Genomic DNA, 13501 nt, shown 5'->3' with positions numbered 1-13501 from the left:
CCCAGGGTTGGTATGAGCGCAGGACCTGTGATGACGTCACGGTCACATGACTGTGACGTCATGGAAGGTCCTTCTCACAGGACCTGTGATGACGTCGCGGTCACATGACCGTGACGTCATGGCAGGTCCTTCTCGCATACCATCCTTGGCACCGGAACCTGCTGCTTGCATGGAGCGGTCACAGGAGCGCCGTGAGGAGCAGGAAAGGCAGCGGAAGGTGAGTATATAATGATTTTTTATTTTTTATTAATTTTTAACATTAGATCTTTTTACTATTGATGGTGCATAGGCAGCATCAATAGTAAAAACTTGGTCACACAGGGTTAATAGCGGCAGTAACGGAGTGAGTTACCCGCAGCATAACGTGGTCCGTTACCGCTGGCATTAACCCTGTGTGAGCGGTGACTGGAGGGGAGTATGGAGCGGGCGCTGACTGCGGGGAGTATGGAGCAGGCGTCGGGCACTGACTGCAGGGGTGTAGGGAGGGACTAATCAGACTGTGGCCGTCGCTGATTGGTCACGGCAGCCATGACAGGCAGCTGGCGAGACCAATCAGCGACTTGGATTCCATGACAGACAAAGGCCGCGACCAATGAATATCCATGACAGACAGAAAGACAGACAGACGGAAGTGACCCTTAGACAATTATATAGTAGATTACCTCATATATTGGCTATTTCCTCATACTTATGCCTCACAGGAGCAACTCCAATCTAGAAATGGCGGAGCTAGATGTGACCCGTGCCTGACGCACACTGATACTCTGAAGGCGGCAGCCCTGATTGTAACTCGCAATAGCTGGGACATCCCAACCGATGAAATTTGCAGGATGGCTTTCGAGGTGAATGTGTCTCCACCCGTGTGCACTAACAATATAGGCCGTGTGGATGGGTCTTGGCATGTTGAGTGAGTGTGGCTATGTGGTGTGGGCGGGCCACGTGGAGCCAGCGTGGCTTGATACATACAATCAGCTTTATATATATATAGATAACATATGCAAACAAAACATTTTTCATCTAATTTAAACCACTTGCCACAATGTCTTTTTCAGCAAAACTTACCCTTGTAAAGTATTATAAATTCACACATCTGTTGCATTTCTGAAAATGAACAAGATAAAAATATCTCCAGGTCAGAACCCAATTGAACATCTATGGGGAATTTTGACGAGACAAACTGATCATCACTCTCCATCTAGTATCCAAGCAATAAAGTAGGTTGTTCTTGAAGAATGGAAAGATACATGTTGCAATATGACGCCTTATTCATTGCATAACTAGAAGATTTAGTGCTGTCATGAAAAATCATAGCGGTCATTCAAAATATTAGATGTAGTTCTTTCTGATGTGTGGTGTATTCATTTATATCAAAGCAATCCGAGATTAAAGTGACTTTCTACCAGTTAAGGTTTAAATATAAGCAATGTCTGAAGCAGTTAGCTTAAATCAGGAGATCTGATGGTCAGAGCAGGTTTTTCAAAGCAGGAATAATCCAGGTTTCATGATGTGTGAAACCATCCTACCCCAAAGTCAATTAAACTTTAGGGATATTAAGCTGTTTATTTAGGTAGCATTAGAGTTTGTGAATCAGTTTCACGAGCTTTGCGCAAATGAAAGCGCAAACATGTACACTGTAGATACAACAGTAAGATAACTCAAAAAATCTAGTGGTTTTGCACGAGATAGCCACAGATAATTACTCCTGTTAGCCTCCTCTTGTTTAGCTAGTGTCCTTGTCTCTCCTAGAAAAACGAGGCAGTATCTGCTACCCATTATGTTTCTAAAGGTAATCCAGCATCTCCAGGATGGTGTCAAGGCACAGTTTGGAGATTCGATCTGCTGACCTATTGCTGCTTGGTTGGTTCCTCTGTCTGCTGAGCTATTACCTTTTCTTCTCTGACCAAACGCTGATGGTTCCAATTGTGTATGTTCCTCCTTTTTGTGTTGCTTCTTTCCAGGTGTTTTCCATTTTCCCACTTTGGTCTGCACTATCACATTCTGGGTTGGGTTTTATATGTTCACCCTTCACTGCACTCCCTTGCCGGCTATACCTGGACTTGGGTTTAAGAATTCCAGCCCTTCAACTAAGGGGTTTTCCTACCATGATAAACACCAGTTTAATTTCTTCAGTGAGTCCATTTGTTTTCATTCCACTTTCACCTCTTTAGGTTTCTGGGAGGTTAAAGTTGTTTTGCTAACTTTTGGCACTCCTTAGATTTCCTTTCTACCCTAGATGAATGTGTTTTTATCTTCTCAACCATGGTTTTGTATTTTCCTGTTTCATTTTGCAAAATTGCCAAAACACAAAAAAACTATATAAATGCCTTATCGCTGTAATCTTACTGACCCGAAGATTAAAGCTGTCTTATCAACTTTACTACATAAAAAACAAAAAACAATTCCTGAATTGATGGTTTTTGTTCATTCTGCCTCCACAAAAATCATAATAAAAATGTCAACTCGACCCACAAACAACATGCCATTACATGACTGTGTTGGTCGAAATATAGAAAACTTATAGCTCTCAAAATATGGTGATGTAATAAAAAGTGTCTTTTAGTGTATGTCAGTAGCAAAACTTAAAAACCAAATATAAATCTGGTATTGCTGTAATCGCATTTACCCAAAGAGTAAAGTCGTCTAATCACTTATGCTGCACAAGGAACGGCGTAAAAAATAAATTAAACCAATTATTTACTTGCTGTTGATTTGTTCATTCTACCTCCCAAAGATCGCGGTAAGGCTCGGCTCACATTTATCTTGTGCTCCAAGCTGAGTGCTTACACCAGGATTTCCGTGTAGATCTCTGAAATGCGTAATTCAAATGGAACCTCTGTGAATGATTCCCTACAATGATGCAGATGAAGGCACTGTGGATCCCGTCTTGCCTGTGATCTGGCGGTGTCTATCTTTTTATTTGGATTGCATAATAGCGCAGTCTGCAAATTTTGTGCACTTCTGAAAAGGACAACACTGAATAGAGGCCAGATGGAGTCCAGAGTAGCTCTGCTGCCTCATTATAGTGAATGTGTCCCTCGGGGTTGCATCTGAATCATGTCACTCAGCGATTTAGATGGAAACTCCCAAAGTAAGTGCTCAGTATAGAGCGTTGGGTAAATGTGATTCAAATTGTTACGTAAAATGTTCCCAATAAAAGCTTCAACTCAATCCACAAAAAAGCAAGTCCCCACTCAGGTCCGTCAACTGTTAATGGAAATATAGGGGGCTTCCACATTACTGGTAGCACAAAAGCTATGGAAAAGCGCTATGGCTCCCCGCACTTCAAAAGAAGTTCAGCAAATTCTGCACTACCAAATCCAAATGTCTCCCTCCCTTCTGAACCCCAATGTGAATAATCCACCTTTAGCATCCACATGCTTGGCAGAGGTATACCGTATTTACCGGCATATAAGACGACTTTTTGACCCCTAAAAAATGTCCCAAAAGTCGGGGGTCATCTTATACGCCGGGTACGGCGTGTGCAAGGAGCGATCCTGCATTTCGGCGTGTGGTTCCCAGGGTCTGGAGGAGAGGAGACTCTCCTTCAGGCCCTGGGATCCATATTCATGTAAAAAATAAAGAATAAAAATAAAAAACATGGAAATACTCACCCTCGGACGGGCCCTGGCTCACAGCGCTGCTAGCGTCTCCCTCCGTTCCTTAGAATGCGGTGAGTGAAGGACCTTCAATGACGTCGCGGTCACATGAGCAGATGATTTTCCGGCTTTTCTTGCATCAATCTATCTATGTGGAATGCCCGCCAGGGCCGTGGGGTACTGGGTACCGAGTCCGGTACTTAAAGGGGATGTCACGGTGGCTGCGACCCAGTCCATGGCCCTGGGCACCAAATCAAAGGGGAAGGTCTTTTTAAGGGTTTAATAAAGTTTGTGTTCATGATGCCACCTGTGGTATTCAGTCAGTGGGGACCGACGCTGCTTAAAGGGGTCCTCTGGGGTGATATTATGGCAGCTAGATGGTACAACTTCCCACAGGTGAAGTAGGTCCGCAGGGCTCCCGGTGAATAGATGAGGCTGGTGAGTGGTGCTGTAAAGAACGGAGGACACAGTTTTCCAGTCTTTTTACCTGGTTTACTGAAGGCTTCAGGCAACCGCAGTCCAGGGCACGAGATCACAGGTATAGGCAGGGTCCGGCCGGCTTGGAAGCAAGTTCAGAGTCCCCTCTACCAGGTGGAGATGAAAGCCTTCCTCATAGCACGGTGGTGTTATACTCCCTTACTGCCTATGGCTTCTAGCAAGGTCCTCACAGTTCCTCTGTTCTCCATAAAGGTGGGACACAAACCCGTACGACAGGTGACTCGAGCCTTTATATAGGGTTTCTATCACGACCCGGGCCCTATGTGTCTCTGCCTCCTGGCTCAGCCAGGGAGGTAGCCCAGTCACAGCTATACTTCCCAGATGTCTCTCTCTGGTACTTTTCTCTCCTGCATGCTCTCTACAACTGTCCTTCTTTCGCTATCTCTTTCCCCAGGAACTGTAGCTACTAAGGCTGCACGACCCCCTTCAGTCCTTCTGACACTCTCTGTCTGACACTAGTCTTTCTTCTTGACAGACTGCTCACTCACTTCCCCTCCAGCCAGAATGTATATCAAGAGCAGCTCCATGGAAAGTCGGGTTCAGAGCTCCCCCTTCTGGCCTGGAGTGCGAACATGTTGCATGTACAGTGGGGCAAAAAAGTATTTAGTCAGTCAGCAATAGTACAAGTTCCACCACTTAAAAAGATGAGAGGCGTCTGTAATTTACATCATAGGTAGACCTCAACTATGGGGGACAAACTGAGAAAAAAAATCCAGAAAATCACATTGTCTGTTTTTTTAACATTTTATTTGCATATTATGGTGGAAAATAAGTATTTGGTCAGAAACAAAATTTCATCTCAATACTTTGTAATATATCCTTTGTTGGCAATGACAGAGGTCAAACGTTTTCTGTAAGTCTTCACAAGGTTGCCACACACTGTTGTTGGTATGTTGGCCCATTCCTCCATGCAGATCTCCTCTAGAGCAGTGATGTTTTTGGCTTTTCGCTTGGCAACACGGACTTTCAACTCCCTCCAAAGGTTTTCTATAGGGTTGAGATCTGGAGACTGGCTAGGCCACTCCAGGACCTTGAAATGCTTCTTACGAAGCCACTCCTTCGTTGCCCTGGCGGTGTGCTTTGGATCATTGTCATGTTGAAAGACCCAGCCACGTTTCATCTTCAATGCCCTTGCTGATGGAAGGAGGTTTGCACTCAAAATCTCACGATACATGGCCCCATTCATTCTTTCATGTACCCGGATCAGTCGTCCTGGCCCCTTTGCAGAGAAACAGCCCCAAAGCATGATGTTTCCACCACCATGCTTTAAAGTAGGTATGGTGTTTGATGGATGCAACTCAGTATTCTTTTTCCTCCAAACACGACAAGTTGTGTTTCTACCAAACAGTTCCAGTTTGGTTTCATCAGACCATAGGACATTCTCCCAAAACTCCTCTGGATCATCCAAATGCTCTCTAGCAAACTTCAGACGGGCACGGACATGTACTGGCTTAAGCAGTGGGACACGTCTGGCACTGCAGGATCTGAGTCCATGGTGGTGTAGTGTGTTACTTATGGTAGGCCTTGTTACATTGGTCCCAGCTCTCTGCAGTTCATTCACTAGGTCCCCCCGCGTGGTTCTGGGATTTTTGCTCACCGTTCTTGTGATCATTCTGACCCCACGGGGTGGGATTTTGCATGGAGCCCCAGATCGAGGGAGATTATCAGTGGTCTTGTATGTCTTCCATTTTCTAATTATTGCTCCCACTGTTGATTTCTTCACTCCAAGCTGGTTGGCTATTGCAGATTCAGTCTTCCCAGCCTGGTGCAGGGCTACAATTTTGTTTCTGGTGTCCTTTGACAGCTCTTTGGTCTTCACCATAGTGGAGTTTGGAATCAGACTGTTTGAGGGTGTGCACAGGTGTCTTTTTATACTGATAACAAGTTTAAACAGGTGCCATTACTACAGGTAATGAGTGGAGGAAAGAGGAGACTCTTAAAGAAGAAGTTACAGGTCTGTGAGAGCCAGAAATCTTGATTGTTTGTTTCTGACCAAATACTTATTTTCCACCATAATATGCAAATAAATTGTTAAAAAAACAGACAATGTGATTTTATGGATTTTGTTTTCTCAGTTTGTCTCCCATAGTTGAGGTCTACCTATGATGTAAATTACAGACGCCTCTCATCTTTTTAAGTGGTGGAACTTGCACTATTGCTGATTGACTAAATACTTTTTTGCCCCACTGTATGTGTTTACCTGATAGAAGAGATCTTCCCTTGCTTCCAAGCGTGACATCACTCTTCCTGTAAGGAAAGCAATGCCACTGTAACAACCAGGACCCTGGGGTGTTAAATTTGCACTCTACATACATTATATATACACTGCTCAAAAAAATAAAGGGAACACGTAAACAACAGAATATAACTCCAAGTAAATCAAACATCTGTGAAATCAAACTGTCCACTTTGGAAGCAACACTGTTTGACAATCAATTTCACATGCTTTTGTGCAAATGGAATAGAGAGCAGATAGAAATTATTGGCAATTATCAAGACACACTCAATAAAGGAGTGGTTCTGCAGGTGGGAACCACAGACCACATCTCAGTACCAATGCTTTCTGGCTGATGTTTTTGTCACTTTTGAATGTTGTTTGTGCTTTCACACTCGTGGTAGCATGAGATGGACTCTACAACCCACACAACTGGCTCAGGTAGTGCAGCTCATCCAGGATGGCACATCAATTTGAGCTGTGGCAAGAAAATTTGCTGTGTCTGTCAGCGTAGTGTCCAGAGGCTGGAGGTGCTACCAGGAGACAGGCCAAAAGAAATTCACAGAAAAAAATCCCCTGTGTTGACTAGATAAAAATTACCTTTATTATTATTATATTAAAAACCAACAAAATAAGTGCACTTAACACAAACCATCACCATGACAACAACATATCATAGAAAAGACCAGGGTGGTGCCTAGCCCTGTATTGCACTACCTGCACCCTGCCTGCCAGCGGAGTTTGGCACCCTATAATCCTGCGCAATTGGCACCCCCGCTCACCGTCGACTATCCCTCCTACCCCTATTGGGCCCTAACAGGATGGGATAGGAACACATAAACAGTCATAACAAACCACAATCGTTTGTATGATTGAAACAAAAAAAGGGGTCTATGATGCTATCTACTCTGCCCCTACCTGTCAGCGGAGGTTGGCACCCTATTGTGGTACGACAGTGGCGCCCCCGCTCCACGACGACTATCCACTAACCTGTCCCTTGTTAGATGTTTAAGGGTATAATATGTAATAATGTGCTGTAGTGCTTGTCAAACATGTATAAATGCTCCCCAGGTTTACACATATATGTACGGATCCCCTTGATATGACACTCATTCGTAATGCATGTACTCCAGACACAATGCAGTTTGATGTACAGAAATTATAAGTATCTGGCCTAGTGCACATCCAGATCACCCTGGTGTACTGATTATTCCCAAATATATGCAATCCAAAATCACTCGGTGTCACCACTATTCGGACCCCAAACAATAGACCACAATCAATCGGTCTCCTTGCTATTAGGATACCGTACAAAACCCTTGGGCACAACAATATATATTGCTTGTATATCTGTAAGAGTATCCCTTATAAACTCAGGCCAGTACACCAGGAGATGTGGAGTGGGCTGTAGGAGGGCAACAACCCAGCAGCAGGACCGCTACCTCAGCCTTTGTGCAAGGAGGAACAGGAGGAGCACTGCCAGAGCCCTGCAAAATGACCTCCAGCAGGCCACAAATGTGCATGTGTCTGCACAAACGGCTAGAAACCGACTCCTTGAGGATGTCTGAGTGCCTGACGTCCACAGATGGGGGTTGTGCTCATAGCCCAAACCCATGCAGGATGCTTGGCATTTGCCACAGAACACCAGGATTGGCAAATTCGCCACTGGTGCCCTGTGCTCTTCACAGATGAAAGCAGGTTCACACTAAGCACATGTGACAGACGTGACAGAGTCTGGAGATGCTGTGGAGAGCGATCTGCTGCCTGCAACATCCTTCAGCATTACCGGTTTGGCAGTGGGTCAGTAATTGTGTGGGTGCCATTTCTTTGGAGGGATGCACAGCCCTCCATGTGCTTGCCAGAGGTAGCCTGACTGCCATTAGGTACAGAGATGAGATCCTCAGTCCCCTTGTTAGACCATATGCTGGTGCAGTTGGCACTGAGATCCTCCTAATACAGGTCAATGCCAGACCTCATGTGGCTGGAGGGTGTCAGCAGTTTCTGCAAGATGAAGGCATTGAAGCTATGGACTGGCCTGCCTGTTCCCCAGACCTGAATCCGATTGAACACATCTAGGACATCATGTCTCGCACCATCCACCAGTGTCACGTTGCACCACAGACTGTCCAGGAGTTGGCAGATGCTTTAGTGCAGCTCTGGGAGGAGATCCCTCGGGAGACGATCCGCCACCTCATCAGGAGCATGCCCAGGCATTGTAGCGAGGTCATACAGGCACATGGAGGCCACACACACTACTGAGCATCATTTTGTTGTCTTGAGGCATTTCCACTGAAGTTGGATCAGCCTGTAACTTCATTTTCCACTTAGATTTTGAGCATCATTCCAACTTCCGACCTCCGTGAGATATTAGTTGTGATTTAACTTGATAATTTTTAGGTTTTATTGTTCTCAACACATTCCATTGTGCAATGAATAAAGATCTACAACTAGAATATTTCATTCAGTGATTTCTAGGATGTGGGATTTTATTGTTCTCTTTATTCTTTTGAGCAGTATATATATATATATATATATATATATATATATATATATATATATATATTTAGATATATATCAGCGCTTCAATAGAAAAAATGATGGCACCGCTGTCCGGCTGAAACCTTTTAGGTCACATGTGTTGCAATCTTGCTGTGTCAGTGGACTTCAGGTGCATGTCCAGAAAAACACTTGGAAATAGATTGTAGAAGAAACAACATGAATGGCATTCACCAGTCCTAAAAACTTCATGCTTTATTCAAACGATTAAAATGTCATAGCCAGGAGAATGGGTTAATCGGATGTGCAAGCCAGTGCTGACGACGGCCATTTCGCGCTACACAGCGCTTCCATGGGTCAGTGTGTAAGAGGATGTTACGGAGGGAGACATACTATGGCTCAAGTATACTTCTCCCTTCGTATCCACCTCCCACTAGACGATAAAATACATACAGTTTATTAAAAACATTACGGCATCACATGTATCTAATTCCCTGTGTGGCATTTTTGAGGGAACGAAAGGAGACAATCTCCTATTCAGGTTATCTTTGCATTACTTGTTATGGGGGATATGAATATCAGGACAACGCTAGGCTAAGCTTACTTACAATGCATACCCTATTCGTTATATAGCTAATTATGTAATAAACTAAAATTTCTCCATTAACTAGTTGTTTATTTTTCATAAAAACATGGACATATCCACTCTATTATGTAATCCCATCGCTCCTGTGCGCATGATCCACTTTGCTTCTTGCCTCAGCAATAACTTGTGCAGACTGCCCCCCCCCCCCCGCAGAGGCAGAGTGACTCTTTCTATGCCTGTAAACATCAGGACATCGGGATCTCCCCCATGTTTCTCCTTAATATGACTGATTAAACATGGTACACCTTTACCTGACAAATGGATTTGTGGTGTTCCCTCTTACGTATAGGAGGCGTATTGTCTTACCTAGGTAGTAAAGCCCACACGGGCAGAAGACTACGTACACCACAAAATCCTTTTTACATTATATAAATTGTAATACATTATGGCTAACTGCCCCCATGCGGATTACTCAATCAGTCCTATGAAACTTACAAAACGGGCAATGTTCGCACTTCTGATTTCCCCTAGGAATTCCAACACTCAGCCAATTAGTACTTGGTTTGCTTATGCAGTTTCGGACTAAGGGTACCGTCACACAGTGCAATTTTCATCGCTACGACGGTACGATCCGTGACGCTCCAGCGTCGTAACAATATCGCTCCAGCGTCGTAGACTGCTGTCACACTTTGCAATCTACGACGCTGGAGCGATAATTTCATGACGTATGTGCGATGTAGAAGCCGTTGGTTACTATGCGCACATCGTATACGATATATGTTACACCATGCAATCATGCCGCCACAGCGGGACACTAGACGACGAAAGAAAGTTTCAAACGATCTGCTACGACGTACGATTCTCAGCGGGGTCCCTGATCGCAGGAGCGTGTCAGACATTGCGATATCGCTCGAACGTCACAGATATATCGCTCGAACGTCACGAATCGTGCCGTCGTAGCGATCAAAATTTCACTGTGTGACGGTACCCTTAAACATTCTTAAGTCCAGTACTTCGTTTGCTCGAAATGAGAGGTCCTCTTGCCACAATTTCCGGTAGTTCTTTGTCTCTCCCCAAAATGTGCCAGTTTTTCCTAATGGAGGAGCGTATGTATCGGTCCATGGGACCAGACTGAATACAGAAGGTTAGTCTCTTTTTCTGCTTTTTAGCTACTATATTATTCTCTATTGCTGTTTCTCCACTTTATCCATAGCTGCTTTTAACAGGATATCAGGGTACCCCTAAATCTTTTAAATAGATCAGTGGACTGCTCTTGATATCCCTCCTGTGTGTTATTCACTTTTTTTACCCTTAGAAACTGACTATATGGCAATGACTGTTTAGTGTATGATGGATGGAAACTGTTGTAGTGCAAAAATAAACAACTAGTTAATGACCTCACAGAAAAATACATATAGATCCCTTTGTGTCAAACTGAACATACACCAAAAGCAGAAAAAATTAAGAAGTAATATGTTAGGGGTCGAGTTCCCGCCTTTGCACAGGGGGAATCTCGGGCCATCTCTGCTGCGGTCTCCCATTATTTTCCTGCTGCAGTGGAGCCTGCTCAGCGGAGACGTCAGTCCCAGCGTCTCGCTCAGTCTGACTCTGTGCAAAGGGTTATTGCTGCTTTTCCAGCTTCTGCCATTGAAGCCAGTGTTGGGCAGCGGCAAGCAGATGCTTTTGGGAAAAGTCCTGCTTTTCCCCTTCTGAGCAAGCCCAGATTAAGATCTCTCATTGGAGATCGAGGGTCACATGCTTAGATACTGCAGCAAGACCAATTGGTTCTCCGGGAAGGTCCTGTAGTTCCTCAAGCTCTGTGGCAGCCTCTCATTGGTCCTTCTAGGAAGGTCCTGTACATGCTGCAGCTCTATATAAGGCTAGTTTCAATGCATGACATGAGTTTTGCGCCAGTGTGGTCACGCTTGTGTGTATTCAGGGACCCGGCTGAAATAAGCCACTAGAATACCGGCACCTCCGGTGAGGAGATTGTGTGTTTGGTTTCAGGGCCCCGGCTGAAATAAGCCACTAGAATACCGGCTCCTCCGGTGAGGAGATTGCATGTTTGCCTCCTGGAATGCGTGACCACAAGCTGCTATCTGCTCGGCAGTTACTGTGTATTCCTGTGGAGTTGAACAGGACACAGTCCTTTCTTTATAGCGACTCTGTGAAGCAACAGAGTTCGCTTCTACCGCCATATTGTGCCACCGTTTGCCAGCAGCAGGTTCTTTTCCTGCACGGTGGACCCCGGGCTGCGAACGCACCAAATAACATCTCTATATTTACTCGGTGCATTCCGCCAGCCCTAACATAATAGATCTCAATAATATAGAAAATTATACATTTTATTACAATTATCATGCACAAGATGTCAAATCAATCTTGTGCATGATATTTGTAAAAAATATATATATTTTCTATATTATTGATCTATTACTCTTTTGTTTTTTTCGCATTGGGTGTATGTAGAGTTTTCTAAGAAGCCTGGACAACCCCCTTTAATAAGCGAATAAAAAGAGAAAACACAGTAGTTTTGACAATAAATAGCTGCACCCAACCACTAACCAAGAGTGGAGAAAAAGTTTTGGTGTTATTCATATTCTCTGAAAAAAAGGCCAAGAAAGCAAAAATTCTGTCGGGGTATGTAAACTTTTGAGCACAACTGTACTAATATCTGCTCCTTTGTACTAAAAGGAACAGAAGGAGCACTGTCAAAGCCCTATAAAATGACTTTGACGAGCTATCAGTGTGCATGTTTCCAGCTAGTCAGAGGCAGACTCGATGAGGGTAACATGAGGTATTGACATCCTGTGCTGGGACCTGTTCTCACAGTCCAGCACCATGCAGCTTGATTGACATTTGCCAGAGAATACTAGACTTAATAGGTCTGCCAACGGAACCCTGCTTTCTTCAGATATGGGAGCAAGTAGCATACTGAGGTAGATGTTAAAAAATCTGGATATGCCATTGTGAATGTTATTCAACATCGTCCAGCATGACCAACTTGGTGGTGGTCTGGGAGGCCTATTCTTGGCAGCTTGCAAAAATTCCATGTGTTAGTTAATGGAACAATGACTGCCGTTACTTGGATGAAATCCTCAAACCCATAGTCAGACTTTATGCTGATGAAATTGGCCCTCGGATCCTCCTGGTGTGGAAAATACCATACATTATGAGAGCATCGTGTTTAGACAGGTCCTAAATGATAAAAGCAGTGATGCCTTTTAAGTTCCTCGGACCTGAACCCAATTGAAAACAGCTGGGGCATTATAAGTTCATTCAACACTGCCAAGCAGCACCATTGTATGTCCAGAAGCCAAATGATGCCAGAATCTAGGTGGGAAGTACCCAATGACTCCATTTGCTATTTCATCAGGACATTGTTGGAGATGCATACAGTCACATGGGCCATACAAACTACTGAGTCACATTATTAGTTACTGTGATGAAATTCACACAAAATTGGATTAGCCTGTGATTTCAATTATTTACTTTCAAGTGAGGATAATTTGAAATTGAATGATAGTCCATACACATTGCACCTACAAGAACTTTTATGATATCCATAGGCATTAATATGGAGCTGTATCTATAAAATCTTGCAAGATTTTGTAATTCATGGAAATATAATGCTCCATTCTGTCATCCAGAAGAGCATTTGTGTTGTCAGACACTGATGCAGCTATAACAGCTTCCACTCTTCTTGGAAGGTTTTCAACAAGGTTTTGTAATATGTCTATGGGAATTTTTGCCCTGTTATCCAGAAAAGCATACGTGAGATCAGGCAAGAGAAGGGCTGGCTCATAATCTCTTTTGGATGTTGGTTTGCTTTTCAGTATTGATCATTGGTTCTGTACAACAAAATTAGGGCTCATGTGCTGGATGTCCATACAGCTTCCTACTCTGTAATGGAAGGCGCTCTGTGTGCCAACATATGGTAACCCTTCCAAAATTATCCTCCCTAAGAAGTAATACTTATAAGAAATAATATATTAATATATTTATAATATAGCAACTGATGTAACATGTAACATTTTTTATTCTCTATTATGGGTACCGTACTACAGATCCATGCAATGCAAGGCCTGTTTAATTGTAGGTTCACATGAG

General features: G+C 43.8%; 1 protein-coding gene across 1 annotated transcript in view; it reads left to right on the top strand.

The window, feature by feature from the left end:
- LOC138656877 (probable ATP-dependent RNA helicase DDX60) overlaps positions 1-13501 on the top strand; it is a 375810-nt gene that overhangs the window by 302655 nt on the left and 59654 nt on the right. The window lies entirely within an intron of this gene.

The sequence above is a fragment of the Ranitomeya imitator genome, chromosome 1, assembly GCF_032444005.1.
Source record: "Ranitomeya imitator isolate aRanImi1 chromosome 1, aRanImi1.pri, whole genome shotgun sequence".
Classification (NCBI taxonomy): Eukaryota; Metazoa; Chordata; class Amphibia; order Anura; family Dendrobatidae; genus Ranitomeya; species Ranitomeya imitator.
The sequence above is the reverse complement of the archived record's forward strand: the minus strand, read 5'-3'. Positions and strand labels throughout refer to the sequence as shown.